At 42.1% G+C, this 25,925-nt stretch overlaps 1 long non-coding RNA gene across 5 annotated transcripts in view; it reads left to right on the plus strand.

Moving 5' to 3' along the window:
• The window catches only part of LOC114231348 (uncharacterized), a 91,031-nt gene extending 67,762 nt beyond the window's left edge, over positions 1-23,269 (plus strand). For all 5 annotated transcript variants that reach the window (XR_008557746.1, XR_003617293.2, XR_003617292.2 and 2 more), the window contains one exon: positions 22,919-23,269. This is a non-coding gene — a long non-coding RNA (uncharacterized LOC114231348). The remainder of the gene's footprint in view (positions 1-22,918) is intronic.
• The last annotated feature ends 2,656 nt before the right edge of the window (positions 23,270-25,925 follow it).

Here is a 25,925-nt window from a genome sequence, read left to right on the forward strand (position 1 = left end):
ATTCAAATAGAGAAAGGAAAGTAGTCTTAAAATGCATTTCAGCATATGACATTTCTTAAAATGCCAAAATTCTCAATATGTACACTCTGGATGTTAAACCATGAGCTCTCCTGAACTGATCAGATGTGCAGATTTACTGAGGAAGGAGCGACCCAGCTCTATTTCAAGCTCAGAATGACTTTGGACATGAGAACCAGTGTATCTGCCCACATGGGGGACGAAGTCTAACAACAGTGGGGGCTTGCTTATTTATTTTTTACTCCTTTATTTTGAGAAATATTATGGGCTTATTTCTTGAATAACTTTTAAAGTTCGGAGAGTAATATAACAACTATTTTCTTAGGACTCACAGTTGAGCATTGTTATGAATTTATTATATTCTTTCAAATTTTTTTCTAAAATGACACATTTTAGATAAATGTGAAGTTCCTTTTGATACCAACCTCAATCCCATTTTCTCTTAATTTCCTCACTGGTAACCATAATTATCAATGTGTTTTTTTTTAAGTATATTTTTATCACTTATATACCTATTTGTGATTTCTGTGTCTGTGTATTTGTATTATCATATAAAATTTTGTATTGTGATGAGATATTACACATTTATTTCCTGATGTTTATTAATGTTGAGATATATTGATTTAGGCTATTCATTTTAGTAGCTTCATGGCACTCCGCTATGTGACAATACCATGATGTATTTATCTAGATCCTTGTGGATGGACATGTAGGTTCTTTCCATCTTTTGATTTCCCACCCCCCTCAAAAAATTCTCTAATAAGCCTTCTTGTATAAGGTATATGATGCAGGGTATTTTTTTATTTACCTCTAGAATATATATATTTTAAAAAGAATTTGGTGTCCAAGCATAAATGCATTTAAATTGTCCTCCAAATGGTCTAGAGTCTTGGAGTCCTCCAAATGACTTTAAAATTGATACTCCCAACATTGGTTTGTTGAAGTGCCCCTGTCCACATATTTACAAACACTCAATATAACTGGGGTTCAGATTCCTTGGCTTTAACAGGAGGTAGAAGAGTTTGAAATCACTCATTTTCTCTCTAGATATAATGCTCTGTGACAGAATGCCTTACTTGGGATCATTGCTCTTCCCTCCCCTATTTCTCCCTTTCCCTCCTCCTCTCCTCTCTCCACTTCTCCAACCTTTCTACAATCACATCCATACCCATGGCTCCAATTGCCACCTACATGCTGAGGACAACCGAGTTCAAGAGCAGACAGTGTTTCCATGAGAAGGCATCAACCCTGGATTGAGGTTAGATGGTGAACAGTCAGTGGTGTCTTCCCCAGCTGACATGACTGTGTCTGTCACATTGTAGATGGTCAGTAAAACAGTTTGAAATCAATGAATCTTAGATAAAGGTAAAATTAAAAGATATGTTGCAAGGTTCTATAACTTTCTCAGCTTACAGAAAGAATCATTAAAAGTGGCCATTAGGTGAAAACATAAGTGACAGAGGTCTTGCTGGATCTTGCTTTCTTTTTCAGGTCCCTTATTTGTCAGATTTTATTTTTTGGTCTCATCTTTAACCAACTTGCTTAATAGAAAATGTCCCAAGTTTTGTTCTTTGAATAAAATTGATATTGTTTAGTAATTTTTTGTTATTTGTTTTTTATGAACAGAGTATTTTTTTAAAAAAATTTGGAGTAGTCTGAGAATGACCAGAATTTAAATTTGAGTAGATCTGACCCGTGGCAACACCCGAACCACAGCCCCCATGATTCTGTAACTCTGGGATAAATGGGTTCTGTCTCGCTTCATAGCACACTTGAAAATTTGAATGCGCAGTAGACCAGAGTTTGGGGAGCTGGCTCGTTCCCTTTCCTGACTAAGGAAAATACTCAGGGGGCAATGAAAAAGTTTGTAATAGAACTGGTTTATAAGACACTTATTTTTAACCTTCACAAACAAAAAATAATTTTTATTTTGTCATTGTTTTCCTATTATTGCCCTTATGGACAATTTTTCTTATCAAACTGGAAAGAAAAGACATGGCAGAAGAAAGTTCTACAGCTTAGCTCAGCCAGGAGTTGAGTGACTGAAATACCCCCAGCCTTTTATGAGTTACTTTGATTGATAACAAATAACCTTATTAATTTTCAATGGAAAATACTCATAAGAAGGCTGATGTTTTCTTCCTGAGTTAAGAGGTAACATTGTTTGTTTTGATTTTATTTATTCTAATTAATTGATGTATTTGTGTGTATGATTTCATTTGCTGCCTAACTTCTGTCCACTTTTCTTCTAGTTATAACCAAGTTTTATTAGGGAAAATCAGTCTTTTCTATCAATGACATTTAATTGGGATCAGTCATGTGACTTTGGCTTATCTCTTTATCCTCCCGTCACAGGAATTGGGTTAGATTAAGGTACATGAAGTCCAGCACATCTCAGAATGTTGATTGAGAGGAATTCTCTTTTTTGCTGGAATTGAATCTAAGAGCCCATCAATTTGTGTCTATGGGCAGCTACCTTCCACCAGATAGAATCTGAAAATAAGGCCAACCTGGTGAACAGAGTTGCCAGTGCCCCTAGGTCCTGTTGTCATCATTTGACACCTTCAATGAAACCCGATGGTGCATCAGTTCAAATTCTGTACTTTTCAGTTACATGAGGAAGAAAATCATCTCTTAGCCTAAGCAAATGTGAGGTGTGTTTTTGTCATTTGCAACCAAAAGAGCTTAAACAGATCTGCTACCTCTGCCAGAGAATTATAGAATGATAAATGTGTTCTAATGTCACTTAGCATCTAGGAAATCCAGAATCTAGAAGAACGGAGAATCTAGAGTCTAAATGGCTACATGAGAAGGATCACAAAAAGTAGTAGAGAGGTTAGCCTGTAGATTCAATCAGAGAATATAGAAATACTCTAGTTGGAAAATGGAGGCTCAGGTTTATTCTTCTTGGATGGTGGTTGGAAAGTTTAGGTATAAGTTGGCCCCCAAAGTTTTCCACTGTTCCTAGGCCCTCCTCTCCTGCAGAGTTGGGTTCATAGTATTAAGGAAAGACCCTGACTAGTCCTAGACACCTGCCTCTGTTACATAAACTTCCTGAGAACTTAAACACATAATAAATATGAGTCCTATTCATCAATAGAACTCATGGTGAGGGAATGGCCATAAAAATGCAAGCTATTTAGGGAGAGATATACTGTTAGTAGAAAGAGATTTGAAAAGCATTAAACACGGGATCATTTTCTTTACAAAAACATCTTGTCTCCATTTCTGTCTCCTTGGAACATTAAACACAAATGAGTTCAAGTGAAATATTAAGTCTTTTGATGATTTATGGTTAATAGTAAATTCAGAGAAAAACACACCAATTTGAGGCATTATTGTTATTAAGGGACAGCCAGTGCTCCCATCTTCTGCAATCAGCATGTTAAGTCACATTCTCTCTTTTGCATATTCACAGTCATGGTCATTTTAGAGGCAATATACATAACTGCATCTTCTTTCTATTTCTTCGCCATGGCGTCTTCTGGTTGGAAAGCTTGCACAGTTTAATATTTTCCCCAGCAGACAAGTTTGAAGCCTTTATTTTACTTTCAGAGATAAGACAGGAGATGATGCTCCTGCAAGTGAAAAACAGGTCTGGATGCTGCGTTATCAAGCTCTGGCCCCAGAAAAGTTTCCTTTTGATGGTTTCCCCCTGTGCCATTGAGCTCATGTATTTGTATCTGCAGCTGTTCCATCCTGGTGCCTTTGTTTATCACTTCTCTCATCAGATTGGAAACCATTTCTTATCTTTCCTGATCCTGTTTTAGCCAAAACTGCACTATTTATAGCAAGTCAACAAAACCTTATTATAGATATACTAGAGGGGCCCGGTACATGAAATTTGTGCATGGGGGAGGGTGTCCCCCTCAGCCCAACCTGCACCCTCTACAATCTGGGATCCCTCACAATCCGGGACTGCTGGCTCCTAACCACTTGCCTACCTGCCTGTCTGATTGCACCTAACCACTCTGCATGCCAGTCTGATAGCCCCCTAACCACTCCCCTGCTGGCCTGATTGCCTCCAACTGCCCTCCCCTGCTGGCCAGATTGCCCCCAACTGCCTTCCCCTGCAGGGCTGAGGGGACTAGGGACTGAGGCTGGATGAGGCGGGGCTGAGGGGACTGGGGGACACTGGCTGGATGAGGCGGGGCTGAGGGGACTGGGCGTCACCATCTTATGGCTGTGGGTGCCACCATCTTGTGAGGGCATGATGGTCAATTAGCATATTCCCTCTTTATTAGATAGGATATTGATTTCAGAAAGGACGGGAGAGGGAGAGAGAGATAAAAACATCAATGATGAGAGAGAATCATTGATGGGCTGCCTCCTGCATGCCCCCTACTGGGGATCATGCCTGCAACCTGGGCATGTGCCCTTGAGTGGAATGGAACCGGGACCCTTCAGTCCACAGGCTGATGCTCTATCCACTGAGCCAAACCAGCTAGGGTCAAAACCTTATTTATAAATTTTGACAGGAGTAAAAACATCTAGAACTGAAAGACAGTAGGTGGTGTTCTTTGACAAATTGAACACTTTGAGAAAGACAGAGGGCTTATCAGGTCCCCACTCCTGGGAAGAAATCTTCTTACGCTTTGTTCCAACACCTTCGCTGTGCCCTGAGCAATGGCCAAGAATGGGAATAGCCATCTCCTCTCTCCAAAAACAAATAAACATTTGTTTTCCAAAGGGTCAAAGAAAAATAGGAAGTTTCAAAATTATCTCAATGGGCACTCCCATGACTACCACTATGGGTAACACAATGAATTAACAGGAGTTAATTTACTCACAATGAATTAATTTACTCACCACAGAATGACCCATCCAGTTCAAATAATTCTTAACAATTCCCAATGAGCCTGTTACGGTAGCAAAAGAATACACCCTGAGACTGGGAATAAGTTGAGGAGTGAACCATCATGTGAAGTCTTAAAATATAAATGAAAACGTGAACTAGAGGGGCAGAACACTTCCTAACTTTTTCCTCTGAGAAGTTATTCCTAGTTTCTCCCCCCAAAGAATCTCTTGTTTCTCATTCTCATACTACAGCCTACCTTTCATTAGAAACATCCTCAGTGTTGAAAACTTTAAATGCATTTGTATAAATCCTCAAGAGCAGAGACTGTGTAATTCTTTGGCTCATCGTAGCATTCCCAGAGACTGATGCTGTGCTTCATACACAAACATATAAATATTTGTGAATGAATAAAACGTTTTTCCAGAAAGAATATCCACTGAACATTGTTGATTGTGGTAGTTGGGAGGGGACCCTAGTGTTAAGCAATAGGGGAATTGCTTTAAATACATTTTGGTACATCTGAAATAATGAGATGGCATGGCATCCCCATTATTAATTTTTTCAAATAATTTTAAGGGTGTTGGTACATGGATGCAGTGCTTAGTGTAGAAAGGTAGGACAAGAGTCTGAACAGCTCTGAATAAGTTCTAAAAAATTGCACAATTATTTCCCTTTTATCTCGTTCCTTTTCTGTTTCTCCAATTAATTGCCTTAGAATAACTTTGTACCTCTCCAGGCTCCTCAGATAGGAAGGCAACCCCACGGGAATGTACAAGTGGAGCTTATACTTCTCTGTGAGACTGCCCTGCTCCTCTCAGGCTTGGACCCAAGCATTATTTGACTCCCAATGTGCCACATGCATCATATACACAAAGAATTCCCCTAGGATTTTTCCAGGCACTTAATTTCCGTGGAGGACACCAGAGACTTCCAGAAGCACAAAGGGGATTCTGTTCTATGGGACAAAACAGATGAAACAATTGCTCTGCTTTCCTGATGTGGCTGGGACTTGGCGTAGAGTTCATTTATATTGCTACACAGTAGAGGGATTTTCTCAAATCGCCTTCCAGACGATACTGGTTCTTATGGATCCTTATCTGGTGGCCCAAGGAGGAAGGGTTTTCTGCCCCCAAATTTGGAAAACTCCATATACTATGTCACCTTGAAATCCACAAATTGTATTTGCATATTAAAGGTTCAGAGAAATCTTCAGCCAATGAGAAAAACTGGTTGTCACTCACAATGAAATAATACACTTATTTTATGTATATCTATTAAATGAACATGTGGCCACTACCCACCCTTTTACTCTTAATAGCAAGTTAATAACATCACTGCACCTTTGTCCTTCTGAAGGATAAAGCCCCAACACTTTCCTGCAGTTTCCAGATTCTCAAATACCACTATAATGTATAGTTTTGTTCATAAGATCCAGAACAACTTAATTGTGTAAGCTTTATAGCTTACACAATGTGGACATTATGCATTAAAAAAAAGGGTTTGCCTGGTACATCCAGACTGAGTGTCTAAATACTTCCATTTGTGACTCTAGGAGTGAGACATGGAATAGCAACCCCACAAACCACAGGAAGTCAGAAATAGAAAGTTTATTCACCTGCCTCCACATTGACCTGTTTCTTCTCTTACACCTACATCTGATTTATTCTTTTCTAAATCACTGCAGATATAGAAAGGGAGCTGGGTCTTCTCTTTCCATTCATCCAAACTTTGTAACCAACAGTTCAGCTGCAACTCTGTCCCCATCTGTCTTCCCTCATATGCCTTCTACTCCCGCCCTATTAACCCCTTCATTTTGTGAACCTGCAGCTTGACAGTAGATTCTCGGTATTCAAAAGGGATCTGATATAAGATTTTGTGAGCTTAGTGAGCATCTCTATAGCTGGTGTTTTCAATGGGACAGAGAGTAAATATTTTCGACTTTGTGGCTCATACAGAATCTCTGATACAACTCCACTCTGTCATTGTAGCATGAAAGCCATCCTAGACAATATGGAAAGAAACCAGTGACTTTATTAAAAAAAAAAAAAGGTGGAGGGCCACATTTAGTTTTCTAACCCTTACTCTACAGCATACAAATGTCCCCACAAAAATAGTAAAGTAAAACTGAGAATCTTAGTGACTGCTTTATAAACTTACATTATAAATACCAGTGAAGTCACTTACAAAACTATTAAAGTTAATTCTGCCCCCAAAGTGAGCTCTGTACCATTGCACATTATATCAGTATGATTTTAATACTGGCCATGAGCTTACCTGAACCTGATGTGCTTTATCCCTTCGACAGAGTTACAGCACATAGGAGGACAAGCAGAGAGCAATGACTCTGTGCTGAGATGCACAGGCCGAACTATAGACCCTGCACCAGCCCCCATGACCCAGTTCCACACATCAGTCCTTAAAGGGCCATGCTGATGGCCTTTAGCACCCCTGTTGAAGTATGGAAACTAGCGTTTACATTTGTGCGTGCTAAGGCTCTTGTGTGTCTGGCCTTCAGCACTAAGGTATCCATACCACCTTAAATCCTTCACTATTCTGTTTTGTTTTAATGAACTGGTTATGTCACCCGCCAGTTTGCTACTCCCATTTGTTGACATCTGTCACAGCATTTGGCAGAGGGCCAAATACTCTGTCACTAAATGAATATATTTTGATCACACAATCACTGGGTTAAGACATTGTCCTGGCTTGGGCATTGCTTCTGCTTCTAAATAATTCACAAATGAATGCATGTTGATTACATGAGTGAGAAATATAGATCCATCTTAAGTGAATTAAGCTGAAGTGATGGGATCCTTGTATAGGGCAGGTCTCTACAATATAGAGTCATTGGTAATCTTGTCCTGGTTCTTAAATAGCGTCACTGATCTGGAGACAATCAAGAAGTTAAGACTACTTAGCACTTATTACTTGTATATATAGCAATTCTTTACCGAGGTGTTGCATTCCTACACACTGTGCTCTGTGCCAAGTGTTGAAGCAACAGGGGGCAAACCATGGTCTCTGCCCTGGAGGAGCTCTAGGCAAGAGGGAAGTTGGACACTCTACAGGCAGCAGAACTCAGTCCTACTGTAAAACAATTCAGGGTGTTGAGAGAGAGTCAGAGAGAGAGAGAGAGAGAGAGAGAGAGCAGATCCATAGTGAGGTCTAGGACAGCTTTCTGGAGGTCGTCACAGCTGAGACCACAGAAGGGATGGATGAGTGGGGGTTAGGTGCGAGAAGGACAGGCTCAAGGTGAAAGGCAAGGTATTCCAAAAAGAGAAAGTTGCTTTTGCAAAGACCTAGAGCCAAGTCACATGATTTCAGTGTTTGTAGAAAACTATGCTCACTAACTATGCCGCCGTGGGATGTGTGACTTCCGTGAGGTGTGTCCTGCCCCAGCAGCCTGAGAGGGTGGGCAGTCTGGTTCACCAAGCTGGTTTAACACGTGCAGACAGATACTTGCTAAATTGGTGCAAACGCAGTAGGAGTAATCCTCCCAATGAAGTTAAAACTGAAGTTGATTGTGAGGGGTGTTTGTAGCCTCTCTTCCCTTTGACGCCTGTTAGGACACAATGGATTGTGATGGACCTTGGAGTGTTTGCAACTACATAATCCTCCTTTGTCAACACATCCAATCTTGCTGGACACAGAAGTAAAGCAACGGTTGGAAGGCAGGTTATCCCTGCCTCACACTTCACCTCCAGACACATACCACCTGTGTCCTGATCAACCAACATCTTCACCCCCCTCCCTCCATCCTGCTCCCACTGTGCCCTCTGAGCACATCTACTAGTGTATCCCATTCCAACATTGACTTGTTTTAAAGGGCTCTCTCGGTGTGAATTTTCATTCAGAAAGCCCATCCTTTTGTGTTTTGGTAGCATTTGTAGTGCTGAGTACACACACACACATATACACACACACACAGAGCACACACAGCACACACCCCCTACATATGCATTCATTCTAGGATATGTTTGAGTTAAAGAGTAGGCTGCTCAGATAAGGATTAAGGAAATGGTAGTTTAGGTGGTACATGGATATTTTAATAACCATAAATGACTGACATTGAGAAATATCCTATATATTAAAAGGCTAATAATGCAAATTGTCCCCTCGGGAGTTCAACTGGGAGACCGGGAGTTGATCACTCGCTATGATGTCCGCTGTGGTGCAGAACGTGGTGGGTGACCAGCAGTGGTAGCAGGGTGTTGAGAGAGCGAGGGAAGGAGGAGGTGGAGAGGCTGGGAGGTGGGGAACCTGATTGGCCCTGGTTGTTGGCCATGCCTAGGGACCCTACCTGTGCATGGATTTTGTGCACTGTTTCTCTAGTTATTTTAATAAACAGAATATGTGTTTTTGGAGTCTGATTGTAGATTCTGTATAGCATTTTGGGAAAGTTACTCCATCTCAGTGATGCTCAGTTTTTAAATCTGTGGTACAGTTGAATGAAGCTGACAGCACAAGTTTTTTGGTTTTGAGAGCCCTAATTCAGACATTGATAGAAGCACTGAGCTGAGTGTCTAGTATGTTGCAGGTAGTGTGAATGTTAGTTTTCTTTCTCACTGCCTCCCATGTGTCTCCTACTATATTTCTATAGTGTTTTCCTTCAGAGAGAGCTGAATCTAATCTTTATTACCTACCCACCAATACCCAGAATGCAACTTTCCCCCTGAATTTACACAGGATTTTTTCCATTAGGTTCCCAGCTCTTTCTTTCCTTTTCAAAGTCATTGAGCAAAAGGGCAAATTGCATCTTTTGGACTGTTTCTGGCTGTGCAGTCAGCATTCTGATGCAGGAGACCATAGCTCATGTTCCCAATTTCCAATGGCCACGTCTGCTGTGATGGTGTGAAGATGTTTTTGTCGTGGGCTTGGTGGGACAATAAAGCATGCAGGAGATAAGTTATTGGCACTGAAACATAACCTGTGCCTCATATCCCCCAGAAGTTACGAGGTTTTAAGTAATAGAAAAAACACAATTTCCTACCGATAAACCAATTTTTAAAAAATCCTACAATCCAGGCTTTATTTGTATTTCACCAAGTTTTTTCATTAGTGTTCTCTCTCTGTTCCAGAATCCAGTCCAGGATACCACATTGCTTTTAGTTGTTATGTCTCCTTTGACCCGCTGGTCTCTAAAAGTTTTCCCATCTTTCTTTACTTTTCATGACCTGAAGTGAGAGGCTCCTATCCTGCAGAATGTCCCCTGATCTGGGCCTGTCTGGTGGGCTCTTTTTTCATGATTTGACTGAGGTCATGGGTTTGGGGGAAGAAAAGCAAGGGATGAGGTGACTTTCTCATCATATCCCATCAGGTTGCACTTGACAGATGGTGTGAACCTTCATCACTTGGTGGAGGTGGCACCTGCTGGGTTCCTCCACTGTGTTACTGTTTTTACCTTCCCATAAGCTGCTTTTGGTGGAAGCAAGTAGTCGGTCTAGCCCACTCTCCAGGGGGAAGGGGCGGAGGCTATCGCCAGGAGGCAGAAAGAGCTAAAGCTCTTACATAGAATGCTTCTGCAAGGAAAATGTATCAGCTTATTTAAAAATCTGTTTTTGAGTATTTTTGCTCTATAAATCAAACTCCAAATGATCTAATAAAACTCACACCTGGAGTGGTCTTGATATTCCCTCTGGTCCTTGTGCTTTGAAGTGTTTATATAATAAAGTGTTGTTGAAATGTGTTTCTATTTTCATCTGGAAAACAGAAAAATGGTCTCAAAGTCTAGTCTCTCTGTTTTCTTTGGAAAAAACAAACAATCCCCACATTCAAATGTTGGAAGATGCACAATCCCATGGGGATTTAGCAAAAAGAACAATGGCTTGCTGCAGGTTAGATAGCATTCCTGCCAGTGTTCATGGAGCATTTTCCTAACCTAAAGTGCACTTATCTAGAGCGGTTTCTTCAATGCTGCTGTAGATAAATGATGGCTGGTCTCATCTCTGCTACTTTGGCTCAAGGGTGGGCAGGTATTTCAGAGACAATCTCCACCTCAGTAACACTTCCATCATCCACAGGCGTGATTGGTTTAAGTCAATATGAAAACATTATTCAATCAGAAAAGAAACACTTACTGAGTATCTATAGAGTAATAGGCCTGGAGGTGCACCAGAAATGTACCTGCCCCAGAAAATGATGCCAGGTGCTCGTTGCTCCAAAATTAGTGCTTTCTAGCTAGTAAGTTGAAAAGATATTTACTCTTCAATGTGCTTGTTGGCTTTTTCCTCTTTGCTTAGGGAAATGGCAAGGACAAAAGCTGGGTGGCTGAATTTAACTTGGTGCCTTGTTTGAAGAAGTCAGAGGTCCAGACTTTGCTCCGAGAGCTTCACTGGGAACTGAACCACAGGGTACAGAGGGCGAGCTCCCTTTGGCCAGCGCCTCGTGTGCAGGTGTGTGGCCTCAGGGCCTGGTGCAGTCAGAACCTGGCACGCGGGAGGACAGTAACATTAATTGAGGTCATTGGCCTTTGGCTAAAAAAGGGGGAAGAATCCAATACATTTCCATGATTACTAAATAATTTTATTAAGCAATGCCACCCCAATAAATTCAATAAAGATAAAAAAGAAGAAGAATGTGGAAGACATTTTAAAAACTCAAAGGAAGCAAATAACACAAAATATTTTAATTAATAAGTTATATCTCATCAAAATGAAAACTTTTTGAAAGATGCCACCAAGAAGACCAAAGGCAAGCCTTGCATTGGGAGAAAATATTTTCAAATTAAATATCTGACAAAGGACTTGCACCTAGAATATATAAAGAATACCTTATAACACAGTAATAAGAAGACAGATAACAACAACAAAAAAAGAACAAAATATTTGAAGAGACACTCACAAATGTGTTGCCCATTCACATAAGTCATATGAATGGTCCATAAGCAAAAGGAAGGTTACCTCACATCAACAGTCAACAGGGAAATACAAATGCAAACCATACTGAGGTAACGATACGCATCGATTAGATTGGTGAAGATCCTATGTAATAAGAGAGGAATATGCTAATTATCTGTTACACCCTGAGGTGTAACAACCAACCGCATAACGACCAGATCACGGATCTGCAGGAGGGTGGGGCAGTGAACTACAAGCTGGCAGTAGAGAGCTACAAGAGGGGGCAGGGCAGCAAGCTATGAGGGGGGGTGAGGGGCGCTACAGGAGGGTGGGGCAGCGGGTGGAGAGCTATAGGAGGGCAGCAGCAACCTACTGGCATACGGATTCATGCACAGGGCTACTAGTAATAATAATAACAATGAAGTGACTCTACTCTGCCAAATGTTGGGGGAAATGTCAAGCAATTGACAGTCAGGGGGAGTGTAAAATATTTCATTCACTTTGGGAAATAGTTTGACTGGTTTTAAGAAGTTAAACCTATGCTTATCCTAAGACCAGGCAATCTCACCCCTAGATATATACCCAAGAGAAAAGGAAAAATATTGCACCAAAACCTGTATTTGAAGATTCATAGTGTCTGTATTTATAATATCCCCAAACTGTGAATATACTATAACTTTTTTTTCCATTCAAATGTTCATCGGCAGGTGAATGGAAAAGTTACAGTATATTTATACAATGGATAGTACTCAGTAATAAAAATGAACTACCGATACAGCCAATGTGTCTAAACTTTACAATAATTATGCTGAAAGAAACCACACACAATAAGAATGCATACTGTGTGATTCCATTTATATAAAAATTCTAGGACACATCACTAAATCACTAATCCCTCTGGACAGAAAGCTGGTCAGTGTTTCTGGGGGTGGGGTGTGAGGAGAGGGATGGACCATGATGAGGTATGAACAAATTTGGGGGAATGATGAAAATATTTTTCATCTTGATTGTAGTGATAGCTTTAGAGATATATACACATGTTGAAACTGATCAAATTGTATAATTTAAATGTAGGCAATTCATTTACTTAAATCACATCTCGATAAAGTTGTTAAAGGAAACCTTACAAAGGCTTAATGTTATGTTCAGATGACCCGATTTCTTGTGGTATAACCCAGGGGATATTATTGGAATGTGAATTCTTTCTAGAGGAGAGAAATGACATCCTAAATAACACTGGTGATTTAAAGTGAGAACAATGTCGAGACCCAATCATATCAAAGTAATAATTATTTGTCTCAGAAACTACCTAGATGATTGCCTACAGATACCGTGGTTTAAAACATTCTGAAATTACAGTTGGTCCTTGGCATTCATAGTCTCAACATTTAATTTCAACAGCTCCTGAGACAGCTCCAAGGTGGAGGGTGGGTTGTAGCAGGTAATTTGCTGAGGCAGAGACTTAGGAGCACACGGCAGGCCAGGCATGAGATGCAAGCCATGTGATTCCTGTGTGGCACCACCCACTGGTACATCTTCCCACCGAGGCTTGTGGCCATAACAAACTGATGTGTGTGTGTGTGTGTGTGTGTGTGTGTGTGTGTGTCTGTTTATAACAGGTAACCCATCACAGAAAGGGGGAAAGCTGGTTAACTCAGGGTGTGAGGGTTTACACGTCAGTCTTAACAGAAGTGTGCTTATCCATCGATTGATCCAAGGGATAGTCACTGAACTTGCACCGAGTGCCTGGCATTGAGGACACACCAGGCTTTTTCCTCCTGGTCTCACAGTCCACCAGAGGAGATGGACATTGATCAAATAATCACCAAAGGCCATGTGAAAAACCATTATGAATGCAGTAATGAATGCCAGCTACCACAATGGGAGCTGGGGGAGTGTTTGCTGTGGGAGGTTGGTCAGGCTTGCCTGAGAAACAGGGTCGGAGCTGAGACTGGAAAACAAAGTAGAGCCTGAGGAAGGGATAGGAGGGTGGACAGTGGGCCATGGGAGTGGGAGGGTGGGGCTGGGCAGAGACACATTCCTATATAATAAAAGCCTAATATGCAAATTAACCGAATGGCAGAATGACCAGTCACTATGACACACACTAACCACCAGGGGGCAGACACTCAACGAAAGAGCTGCCACCAGCCCGCAGGCCCCAGGCCAGCCAAGGCAGGTGCCAGCAGGGCACCCCCTCTCTGGGTCACCCCGCCGGTCGCCCCACAGATCGGCTCTGATCGCCATCCAGGCCTAGGGACCCTACCTGTGCACAAATTTTGTGCACTGGGCCTCTAATAAAATATAATACATCATTTGTCAAGTGTAACTTAATTTTGGAAATGTTATAAAACTTGAGTGTTGATGTAATATAGTTTTAGAGGAAAATATTAGAATAGTTAAAAAGAAAATGACCAAGAACAAAGTCATTTAAAGAGTCTGTGTAAGTGCTTTACTTGGTTATCCCCCAGAAAGTTCTAGGTGTCTAAGTACCTTTTCTGTCCTGCACTGATGAGCAAGCTGAAGTCTGTGCAGCTGGGCAGCTGAGTCCAAGCCACATGAGTCACCCTCCCTTTACCAGCTCCCCCAGGAATCAAGAGATTCCCCTGGCTCAGTGCTGAACTTGGCAACACACCTGCCTTGGAGCAGGTACCCTCAGTGGCCAGCAGTCTTCCAGAGATATGAACTTGGAAAGAAAATTTGCCAACTAGCCAGCCAGCCCGTGTCCCCAATAAGCCTGGGTTCAAAGTGATGCTCTCTCTGAGTGTTATGATTCTGGTCTGTCAAATTCATGTTTTTATGATGTGTTTGTGATAATGGTTTATAACCAGAACTATTAATTTCTTCAAAATCCCACCTGCTGCAAAGCTTCTCCATCAATTAAAAAGAGCTCTCAGATGCGGAAAAGTAAAAATGGCTCATGTCTATGATTTTACTGTGTTTGAAAACATTGAAAATTTATGAAATTTAGATGGAGGGTCAAATAAAAGCAACTACCTGGGATTAAAAAATGATGGTTGCCCCACCAGCATGGCTCAGTTGTTGAGCGTTGACCTATGAACCAGGAGGTCATTGTTCAAATCTTGGTCAGGGGACATCCCGTGTTGGGGCTTGACCCCAGTGTGGGGGTGCAGGAGGCAGCCGATCGATGATTCTCCCTCATCATTGACATTTCTATTTCTCTCTCCCTCCCTTCCTCTCTGAATTTAATAAAATAAAAATAATTTAAAATTATGGTTGATGCATTTGAGATTAGAGAGAAAGAGAGATGGATAGACACATATAGAGAGAATAAAAGGAAGTAGAAAGTAAGATGAAGAGGAAATGTTTTTGTTTGTTTGCCTTTAAATACAGCCTCCAATAGGAAGCCTTGGCTGAAGGCTGGGAAAAATGGTGGTTGTACACTCAATTAAAACAGGCAAGAATAAAATTCAAATAATTGATTTTAAACACATTCAGAATAGGTAATCCATCACAGAAAGGAAATAGACACGATGGGCCCTGCTTTGCCTATGGTGAAGTTCAAATAAAACAGGATAGTAAAATATTTTTCAACTGTAAAGGGCCATTTAGAACAAGGGATTATCTCCATGATGATTACCAATTTCTACCCCAATGGCAGAACAAGTTTGGTATGCATTTTAATGAAATGCTGTGTATTGTTGAGTCCATGTATTCTTGCTGCATAGAAAATAGCCAGTGGCATGACTCCTGGTTCTTGATCATTTTGTTGTTTAATGTTTTTAAATCTTCTTGCTGGAGATATTCTTAGCTCTAGGTATTAGCTCTCAGGTCTCCCATCGTGATTCCAGTTGTCAGAGAAGAAACCAATGAACATCTGGATTGCCAGGAAATATTGTTTGGATATTTTATCGCCTTTTGCCCTGGTGATACACATAGTTAACAAGTAATGACAAAGTAATATTCCAGAGCCAAGTCCTGGGATCCCCATTAGACTGTGAGTGCCAGCCTTGCTTACCAATGGAACCTAGGACATATTAGACATTCAATAAACAGTGGTACAATGAACAAATCCATATTTGGAGACCCATACATGATCCAAACCCTTCATCAAGGGCAACATTAAAAGAAGGCAGCTTGGCTCTCAATTAAGGTAATGGGTTAACGGGTTCAAATTCTGATATAGAAAGCTGTGCTCAAATTCTAGTCCTGTCACTGACCAGCTATGTGCCCTGGGATAGATCTCTCTTCTCTGTCTCTCTCTTTCTCTCTCTCTCTCTCTCTCTCTCTCTCTTCTTGCCCTCATTCTTTGATTCAAAAGCCTTGAATTAATCATATTCTCAGATGATGGCATATTATTATCACTGGTCCTTATAAGACTCTTCTTTGTTATTCATTCATTCATTCATTCATTCATTCTTTCATTCATGATTTTACCCTCATAGTTCACCCTCACTTGCCTACTCAACCTTTAGGCAGCCATTGAAATGTGTTAAACTTGAACCTTTTTGTTCACGTGCCTTCTTGCAAAACTAGTATTATTAAACATACATGTATTTTTAGTTGATGTAGATTGCTATCTATCCTATCAAATAAAAGAGTAATATGCAAATTGACCATCACACCAAGACACAATATGGCAGCCCCCATGTGGTCAAAGATGGCTGCCCCCATGTGGACACAAGATGGCCACCACAAGATGGTTGCCACAAGATGGCTACCACAAGATGGCCACCACAAAGATGGCCACCACAAGATGGCCTGCAAGGGGGGGGGGCAGTTGTGGGAAGTTAGGGGTGACCAGGATAGCAGAGGAGGGCAGTTGGGGGAGACCAGGCCTGCAGGGGAAGGCAGTTTGGGGGACTAGGCCTGCAGGGGAGGGCAGTTGGGGAGGACCCAGGCCTGCAGGGAAAGGCAGTTGGGGGGGACCAGGCCTGCAGGGGAGGGCAGTTGGGGGGACCAGGACAGCAGGGGAGGGCAGTTGAGGGGGACCAGGCCTGCAGGGGAAGGCAGTTGGGAGGAGGCAGGCCTGAAGGGAAGAACAGTTGGGGGGACCAGGCCTGCAGGGGAGGGCAGTTGGGGGGGACCCAGGCCTGCAGGGGAGGGCAGTTGGGTGCCAGCAGTCCTGGATTGTGACAGGGATGTCCGACCACCTGTTTAGGCCTGATCCCTTGGGTCTAAACGGGTGGTCGGACATCCCTCAAGGGGTCCCAGATTGGAGAGGGTGCAGGCTGGGCTGAGGGACCCCCCCATGCATGAATTTCATGCACCGGGCCTCTAGTCTAATATACGTGGATAACACAAAATAACACAGGTGGATTGACATGGTTCTTTTTGCAAAATTAACCTCTGTTCCTTTGGCACTAGGGATTAATGATCCATCTCTGTTGATTTCTTACCCTCACATTTTACCTTTTATGTCCCCCAATGATGGACACATAGATTGATTCTTAGTCTTCGACAGTGAAACTTATTATACATGGTCTGTCTGGACCTGTGTGAGAATTTCTGGGACTCTACACCCAGGAGTGGAATTGCTGATGCATTACTAAGTACATGGCAAGTAATCTATATCTGTAAGCCACAGCTGGCATATGGCCCATCGCTTCCCATCTTGGACTTCCTGCAGCCAGGTAACAACCTACAGAGGATGGTGCCCTCTGCCTACTCTCCACTTGGCAAAGATTCTAGGAATCTGGGGCAGGGAATGGGGTGGGGGGAGGCTGTCTTATTTTCTGGGCATCAAGATGACCTGAGGGGGCTTGTTAAAAGTGACTCTAGAACCCTACCCCCCGAGTTTCTCATTGAGTGGCTCTGACATGGAGCCTGAAAATGTGCATTTCCAATAAGTTCAGGTGCAGCTGCTGGTGGTTCTGGGTCCATAGTTTGTGACCCTCTGACCTAGGGTCAGGTCAGGGAGGAAAGGTGTGGCTTGGGGCAGCAGGGTGGCCTTGCGTGTGCAGATAGATGACTGGCACTCAGTCTGAGCAGTGGCTGGAGCAGCACATCTATAAAGGCATCAGAAAAGGAAAAGTAACAATCTAGAGAACCATTTTAGGGTTAGTTACTTGTAACTTCCTGAAACTGCATCTAACTAGTGATGTGGGGGGAAAGAAGTGTTTGGTTTTCCTTTGCTTACTTTTCTTTAGCCTTCTTTCCTCCCTCCCTCTTCTTCTCCCTCCCTCCTTTTTCATGCTGAAGATTTCTTTCTTCTAGGTTTGCTATGGCGCTGCTCTTACTCATTTGATAGCGAGTGGATTAGTTTCACATCGATTGCTGTTTGGCTCAGAAACACATCAAGTCAAAGAGTCTGAGCTTGGCTGTGTGCAATCAGAAGCTTTTCCACAACAATCGTGACTCAGTCCATTATGCATATGTCACCTTCGGATTGCCTGCGCTGGTACCTACTAGACAGAGCACCGGGCTTAGCATCATCATAGCTATTAGGAAGTTGTGAATATAACTCTTAGTCACCTATTGGCATTATTTCTTATAAGACTTATTTTCATAATGGGGAACATATACTTTGATTGTGTTACATCAGGGTTTCTCGGTAATTTGGCAATATGCCCTACTTGATTGAGAGCATCTTGGCTATAGTTCCCCATTCAGCTTCTTATAAATCCAGAATTTTTCTTTTGGAACTCTTTAGCTGTGTCTCAACCACCCACAGCTGATCTTCCCCTTTTACTGAATACATTTATTGGCTCATAAAACAACTGTTAGCTGGTGAGGACAGGCATATTTTCTTTATCTTTTACGTGCTTCATAGTCCCTTGCACAGTGTTGCACAATGGTTTCTTGAGTTCTTGGGTACTATGTTTTTAGAGTCATAGTCTATGGCCTAGCACACTGTAGGTGTTCAGTTAATGCTTATTGAATGAGTGAATTGACATATGAATGGATGGGCAAATACGATTAATTGTTGTTTTTGACTAGTTGACAAGAATTGTATTAGATACTCCTTTGCATTATGTTTTATACATCCTGTGAATGCACTGGCAATTTAATTTACAATTTCTATGGTAGTGACAGGACATTTTGGTAGGTTTAATCCTGACTCTTAAAAAAATGTTTTTAGTATGTAATGTCATTCCTTAAATAGTTATTGTAAAATATTATAATTGGTCCCCTTCAAATCAATTATTTTTGAGATTGAAACCACAAATATACTAGTCCATGGCTGTATCATTTAATAAATACTTTCTAGTAAGAAATTAAAAAAAATTGTATTAGATCACTAATTTTTTTTTAACTTTACTTTTGCTTTTACATTATTTCACAGTTTGTTAGTGGAAATGACCACCTATTGCCTTCTAGTGCAGGACTCTGGGAACTAGTTCATTATAGGCAAACTAGGTGCCTGGGAGCTTTCTTTTTATGAGTTTAGTGGAAATTAAGGGATAGTGCCTAGAAATAAACCCAACTTCAGTGAATTCCCAATTAAATGCCTGAAATCTCTTTGGTAAGTGTGTGACTGATAAATAAACACATAAAAAGAATCCCAATTACCTACAATAGTGAAAAATGAGATATTCTGTTTTAAGTTCATTTTCTCATTATTAGAATGTTATTATTAAGTTGGATTTCTCATTAATACAGAGTTATATATTCCATGTAGTATTTTCCAGTTTTCCTTTGATAATTTTTATTTTGGGCTCTAAATATAAAAAGCAATCAAAACCTATTGTAGAAAATGCTGGGAAAGAATAAAAGAACAATATAAAAGAAAAATATCTACAGCACCAGATAATACTTCTGTTCATTCCTGGTAATGTTTTATAGATACACTAGTGGCCTGGTGCACAAAATTTGTGGACGGGGTGTGTGTGTGTGTGTCCCTCAGCCCAGCCTGCACCCTCTCCAATCAGGGACCCCTTGGGGGATGTCCGACTACTGGTTTAGGCTCGATCGCACAGGGATCAATCAGAGCCTAATCTGGGTGAACTGTGAAGGCAGAATCTAAGGTGGGGGCTGAGGAGGAGTTTTAAGGGCAACAGCTATTTGCTGTAAGGTGTAAGAAAGTGGTTCAATTTTTAATGACCAGTTTGGCAGTATAGTGCATATGGCTGGCTATCAGTCCAGATACAGGGATTATATATTTCATCTCCTTCTGATGAAAAAGGCTTTCTAGGTGCCTGGGAGCTTTCTCTTTATGAGTTCAGTGGAAATTAAGGATCAGAAGCTCAGAAGCATCAGAAGCTCTGCCTCCTAGGCAGCCATTGGCTCCTCATAGTTCACCCAGATTTGGTTCTGATTGGTCGGTTTCTATGCCAGTCAGCATTTCCGGGCCTATCTCCAGGCCTGATCAGAGAGGCAAGGCTGATCAGCAGCCCCTGCAGAGGTCTGGAGAGAAAGAGAGACGCAGCTGCTGGCGAAGTCCGGAGAGAAAGAGAGATGCAAGGGCTGATCAACTGCTGCCATGGAGGCTGCAGATCAGACCCTGCCTCTCTCTCTGGGCCTCTCTCTGGGCCTGATCTGCAGCCCCCTCAGCAGTCAGTGTTGGGTTGCCATGCCCGCAGTGGCAGCAGTCAGTGCTGGGTCTCCATGGCAACCCAGCACTGACTACAGGACCGACTTCTGGTGTTTGGTTGAGTCTTCGGTCATTACGGACCCTGGGTTTTTATATATATTAGGACTAGAGGCCTGATGCACGAAATTAATGCAAGAATAGGCCTTCCTTCCCCTAGCTGCCAGCACCAGCTCCCCTCTGGCACCTGGGACCCAGGCTTGCTTCCTTCAGGCCGCTGGCAGGCACCCAGGACCTGGGCTTCCCTCACAGCCCCGGCTTCATCGGAAAGATCGTGCAGAAGGATGTCTGGAAGGACGTCTGGTATAATTAACATATTATGCTTTTATTATTATAGACTAAAGGCCTGGTGCACAAAATTCATACACGGGAGGGGGATTCCTCTCAGCCCGGCCTGCACCCTCTCGCAATCTGGAATCCCTCAAGGGATGTCCAACTGCTGGTCAGACATCCCTCTCGCAATCCGGGACTGCTGGCTCCTAACCACTCACCTGCCTGCCTGATCGCCCCTAACCGCCTCTGCCTTGGCCCCCGTTGCCGAGGTTTCATCTGGAAAGACATCTGAAATGACATCCAGAAGGTCATTCTGCTGTCTGGTCTAATTAGCATGTTATACTTTTATTATTATAGAAGATAAGTACATTTTAAATTCTTTTTTCCCCTCTATTTGCTTGTTTATTTTATTTTATTTAACTTATATATTTATGTATTTATTTTTTATTTCTTTATGTACATATATATATATTTCTATATATGTATATATAACAGTTTTTATTGAGATTGCATTGCATTTTGAGCTCTGCTTTTTTTATTCATCATTATATAAGAATTATTTCCCCATGCCAATAAGTAGTCTTTGAAGACATTTTACTTTCATGGCTGTGTAGCATGACATCACATGGATACATAAACATCAATTTCAGCAGTCCCCTTTTCTTTAGCATGTAGGTTTAATATCCTCACACAAAGGTGTGTCTTTGTTTTCCTCTTTCATTCTATATAATAAAGAGATAATATGCAAATTAACCCTCTCGCCCTCACAAGATGGCTGCCTATGACCAGGCCGGCAGGGGGGTCAGTGAGGGATGACCAGACGACTGAACAAGCAGGCTGCCTGGGGTAACCAGGCCAGCAGGGGTTAGTGCGGGATGACCAAACAACTGAACAACAGGCTGCGTGGGATGACCAGGCTGGCAGGGGGTTAGTGAGGGATGACCAAATGACTGAACAGCAGGCTACGAGGGACAACCAGGCCAGCAGGGGGGCCGTGAGAGGTAACCAGGCCAGCAGGGGGGGACGTTGGCGGCGACCAGGCCGGCTGGGGGTTTGCAGTTGGGGTGACCAGGTCAGCATGGGGGAGGGAGTTGGAGGTGATTAGGTTGGCAGGGGAGGCAGTGAGGGATGACTAGGCCGGCAGGGGGGTGCAGTTAGGGGACACCAGGCCGGCAGGGGGGGCAGTTAGGGGTGACCAGGCCAGCAGAGAAGGGCAGTTGGGGGTGACCAGGCCAGCAAGGGGGGAAGTAAGGGTGACCAGGCTGGTGGGGGGCAGTTATGGGCGACCAGGCCAGCAGTGTGGGGCAGTTAGGGGTGATCAGGCCAGCACGCAGAGGCAGTGAGGGGCGATCAGGCCGGCAAGGGGGGGGAGGGCAGTTAGGGACAACCAGGCAGGCAGGCAGGTGAGCGATTAGGAGCCAATGGTCCAGGATTGTGAGAGGGATGTCTAACTGCCGGTTTAGGCCTGATCCCCAAGGGGTCCCGGATTGGAGAGGGTGCAGGCTGGGCTGAGGGGACCCCCCCCCCCACCTTGTGCACGAATATCATGCACCAGGCCTCTAGTAGTTTAATAATAACAGATCCCTATAGGAGGAGTAAGTGGTTAAAGGTTGAGGCTATCTTAAGGCATTTTTCAGAAGGTGCATTTTCAGCAGCCCTGGCAGGGTAGAGAGTTCTCACTGTGTTATAGTGTGATCATTATAAAATATTACTATCTCATTAAAAAGATGACCTGTTTGATGGGTTAATTTTATAAGCTTCCAGTGCTTAAACACAGAATTCCCTCTCCAAGGACACAAGCCATAAGGCTTGTTCAATTTTCAGAGGCCTGGAAGCAAAAGATTTTATCATACAAGACAGTAGACAGAGATATTACAGGGTCCTAGAAGGAATAAATCCTAATTGCAGGATAATATTTTTGCTGTTTTGTATTCGTCATTACTCTGTTTTTAATTTTTCAGGAAAATAGAAAATAGAAAAACTTTCTACTGATATGGTCCTTTCCATGTACCCTCACCTCATCCCTGATAATCCACCTTCTGTAGAAATATGTTGAAGATATTTTTCTCTTAAGATGTGCATACTAGACCTATGTCTGCTCAAAACAGAAACCAGGTTGTCTTGATTTTATTGTGGCATCAGGTAAAAATTAAACATCAGTATGGTAGAGTCATTTTCAACTTATTCATAAAGAAGGGTTTATTTTCCAAATTAATTTTGAATGTGTGACTCCCCCCACCCCTCAGGTAAGGACCCAGAATGATTTTTGTTCCTAATTATGTAGCCTTGCTCATAGAAACTGTCCCAAACCCCCATTCTTTCTCCTCAGATGACAGAGGCTGTCAGAGCTTTAGACTCGCATGAAAATTCTCTGAATTTAGAGGATGCAAGGTGCATGAGGGGTAATAAATAACACAGACAGGAGAGGTTCACACTTCAGTTCTGCTTAAAGGAAATACTCTCCGACAAGAGAGCTGATGCGCCTCTTTCCCCTCTCTCCAGCCCACTCCAGCTTCCCTCCGCGAAGAGAACAAGGACCCTCAGTGAAGTCCTGCTGATGACACCCATTGGTGGCTGTGGCTTGTTCCATCTGGACCCCGATGGGGCCATTGCACTTGTGCAGGCCCCTGGGAATCTCTTCGGCTGTCACAGACTCTCGGCTGTGTAACTTGGTTCAGTACAAATCCTTGGACTGAATTTCTTTCTGTCCTGGAGCAAGCGAGGAGCCTGGTATGCTGGCTCCACTGCATATATCCATCTTTACAGGCCTTTGAAAAATATACCCTGTGTGCATTATCATTTTCTCTCTCTTCCTTATTTGTGTATGCTCCTCAATGCCACTTTACACATAAATTACTTAGCTGCAATTGGTTGGCTGTCCTTGAGTCATTTTATTTATTCCATTTCCTTGGCACTTCAATATTTTAAACACTTTCTTATGAGTAAGGTCTGAAACAAAAGCACACCAGGTCCCCATCGGGAGTCGCACGTTAATAAAATCCCCAGCCAAATGTAAATGGAATTGCTACCATTACGATGCTTTGGCGGAGATGTACATGCTGCTAGGAGATTGTTTAATAGAATTATTTGACTCAGTAGGATAAAGGAGGTAGAGAGGAACATAGTGATAATTCGTATTTCCTAATATCATAAAATATACAGTGTTCAAATGTCCCCAATGGTATAAATATGTAATGTGTGTGTGTGCATTTATTTGTATGTCTATAGTTTCTTTGAATTGAGGTTGAAATAATATTTATACATTGCAATTAGTGATATGTCTCTTAGGTCTCTTTTAATTGTGCATTCTTCTACTCTCTTTATTTTTATTCCTTGAAGTTTATTTTTAAGGAATTCCTGTCATTTATGATGCTGTGGAGACCACCATCTGATTGGATCAGTGCATCTTCTGGAGGCTATCAGTTGTCCTCTGCGTTGGGTATTTCCTGCCAATTGGTAGTTAGATCTCCAGAGGCTTGTCCCTTTGCAGATTCAATTTTTGTCAAAGTCACCCTTTTTGGCAAAGTGACTTAATAGATGGTGTTCTGTCCTTCAGAAGGCACATGTTGTCTGTGTTTCTCCTCTTTTCATGATATTAGTAGCCATTGATGGCCATTGTCTACTTCAATAATTTACTGAAGTTTTTAAAATAGTGATGTGTGGATTCTATCATTTTTTCTTCATTCACTGAGAAGAAATTTACTCACCAGGTACTTAGTTACCCTGACGCCCAGCCCACATAGGAGAGACAGGATTAATGCTTCCTTCTTTCTCTTTACTTAACGTTCTTAAAATAATGAATTGGTCCCCTAAATTGATGCAAAGATTTTTTCTTAATGAGGATTTTTAGTTTGATTTTTGTCTTTAGAGTCAGTATAAATTCATGGGTTTAAATTTTCTTGGCTGTTTTAATTTTTCATACAGTTATTCTTATTGATGCTTCCTAGACCAAAACAGCAAAGTCAGCACAAGGCCAAGGACTGCTGAGCTTCCCCCTCACTGCTCAGTTGAGGGCCAGAAGTGGGGCATGAACTAGGGAGTTCCACAGCATGGTGTGTATGAGGAGGCATGAAGTGCATGAAACCCTTAGGCTTGTCTCTATTAATTTGTGTCCTCATCCCAATCAATAATCTAAGAATTGTCAGTGTGACCCAGAGAGGAGAGAGAGGCCCTTCTAAGTAGAGGAAAGTCATAGACCAAGACTACTGTAGTATTTTCTATGATGTGGCACTAACCACAATAACACTTAAAAAAACTTATGGTTTCCATGGGTCAGGGGTCTGGGTGCACTCTAGCTGTGCCCTCTGCTCAGGGTCCCCAGGGCTGAAATCAAGGCACTGACTGTGGTTGCATTCTCATCTAAGGCTCAGGGGCATCTTCCAAGCCCACTGGTGGGCAGGAGAATGTAGATGCTTGGGCCTGTAGGACTAAAGCTCACAGCTCCTGGAGGCTGCCCTCTGGCCAGCCGGGCAGTCTTCTCTTCAATATTTGGAGTTTTCCTCTTCAAGGCCAACCAGAGAGCATCTCTACTGCTTTGAGTCACTGACCTCCAGACCCTGGTTGAAAGAGCTTGTCTTATTAGGTCAAACCTCCTAGGATACTCACTCCTTAATTAACTTCAAGTCAACCAATTAGTTTTTAATTACATCTATAAAATTTTCACTTTTGTTATATACAATAATGCAATCAACTGAATGAACATACTATAGTCACAGGACAGAGGATTAAACATGAGTTGGATTCATTGGGAGCCATCTTGGAGTTATGCCTACCTTGGATAATATTTGTAGCTTTACTATAAATTTTCTGTGTTGCTGGGTCCCAGGCATGTCTCATCCCTGGGCCTCAATTCCCCTGCCTGCACAGTGCAAGGACTAAACTAGGTTATTGCTGAGGCCCTCCCAGTACTAACATTATGGTGCTTACTATTCTGCTGTATTCACAATTTAATGAATGTTGGCTATGTTGCTTCATATTAACACTTTCCCACAAAATCAAGAAGGAGAAACAAGTGCCTAAATCAGCTGCTATAACCAAACAGGCTTGTAAATAATTAAATGCACTCTCTAGCTTTGACGGGTGGTTTTTACACCGATCATAAGTCAGTCATTGAGTTTAAAAGGCTTGATGTGCTTAAATCTAGATTTACAGGATCTGTAAATTTGCTGTTTCATGATGAAACACTTATTTTAATAGGACATGTTCACGGGTTCTCTTTGTTGTACAGTTTATTCTAAAAATAAAAACATGTGAACAAGCCTTTTCATTGTTTGACAGAAATTGGAACAGACGCTGCAGGGGGTAATTTTTAATAAGAGCAACAGCATAATTAGCAGGAAACCCAGTTGATAAAATATCTGTTTAATTTAAGCAATTGGTATGCTACTTTTAAAGTAATCAGATTAAAGTTAAATACAGTACTTGGAATTATTTTTATGTTTAATTTAGGGCTCTATAAAATGAGACAATGTAATATTCAAGCATTAACAATAGAATCCTGGGGAGGTTG

This window comes from Eptesicus fuscus, chromosome 12, assembly GCF_027574615.1.
Source record: "Eptesicus fuscus isolate TK198812 chromosome 12, DD_ASM_mEF_20220401, whole genome shotgun sequence".
NCBI lineage: Eukaryota > Metazoa > Chordata > Mammalia > Chiroptera > Vespertilionidae > Eptesicus > Eptesicus fuscus.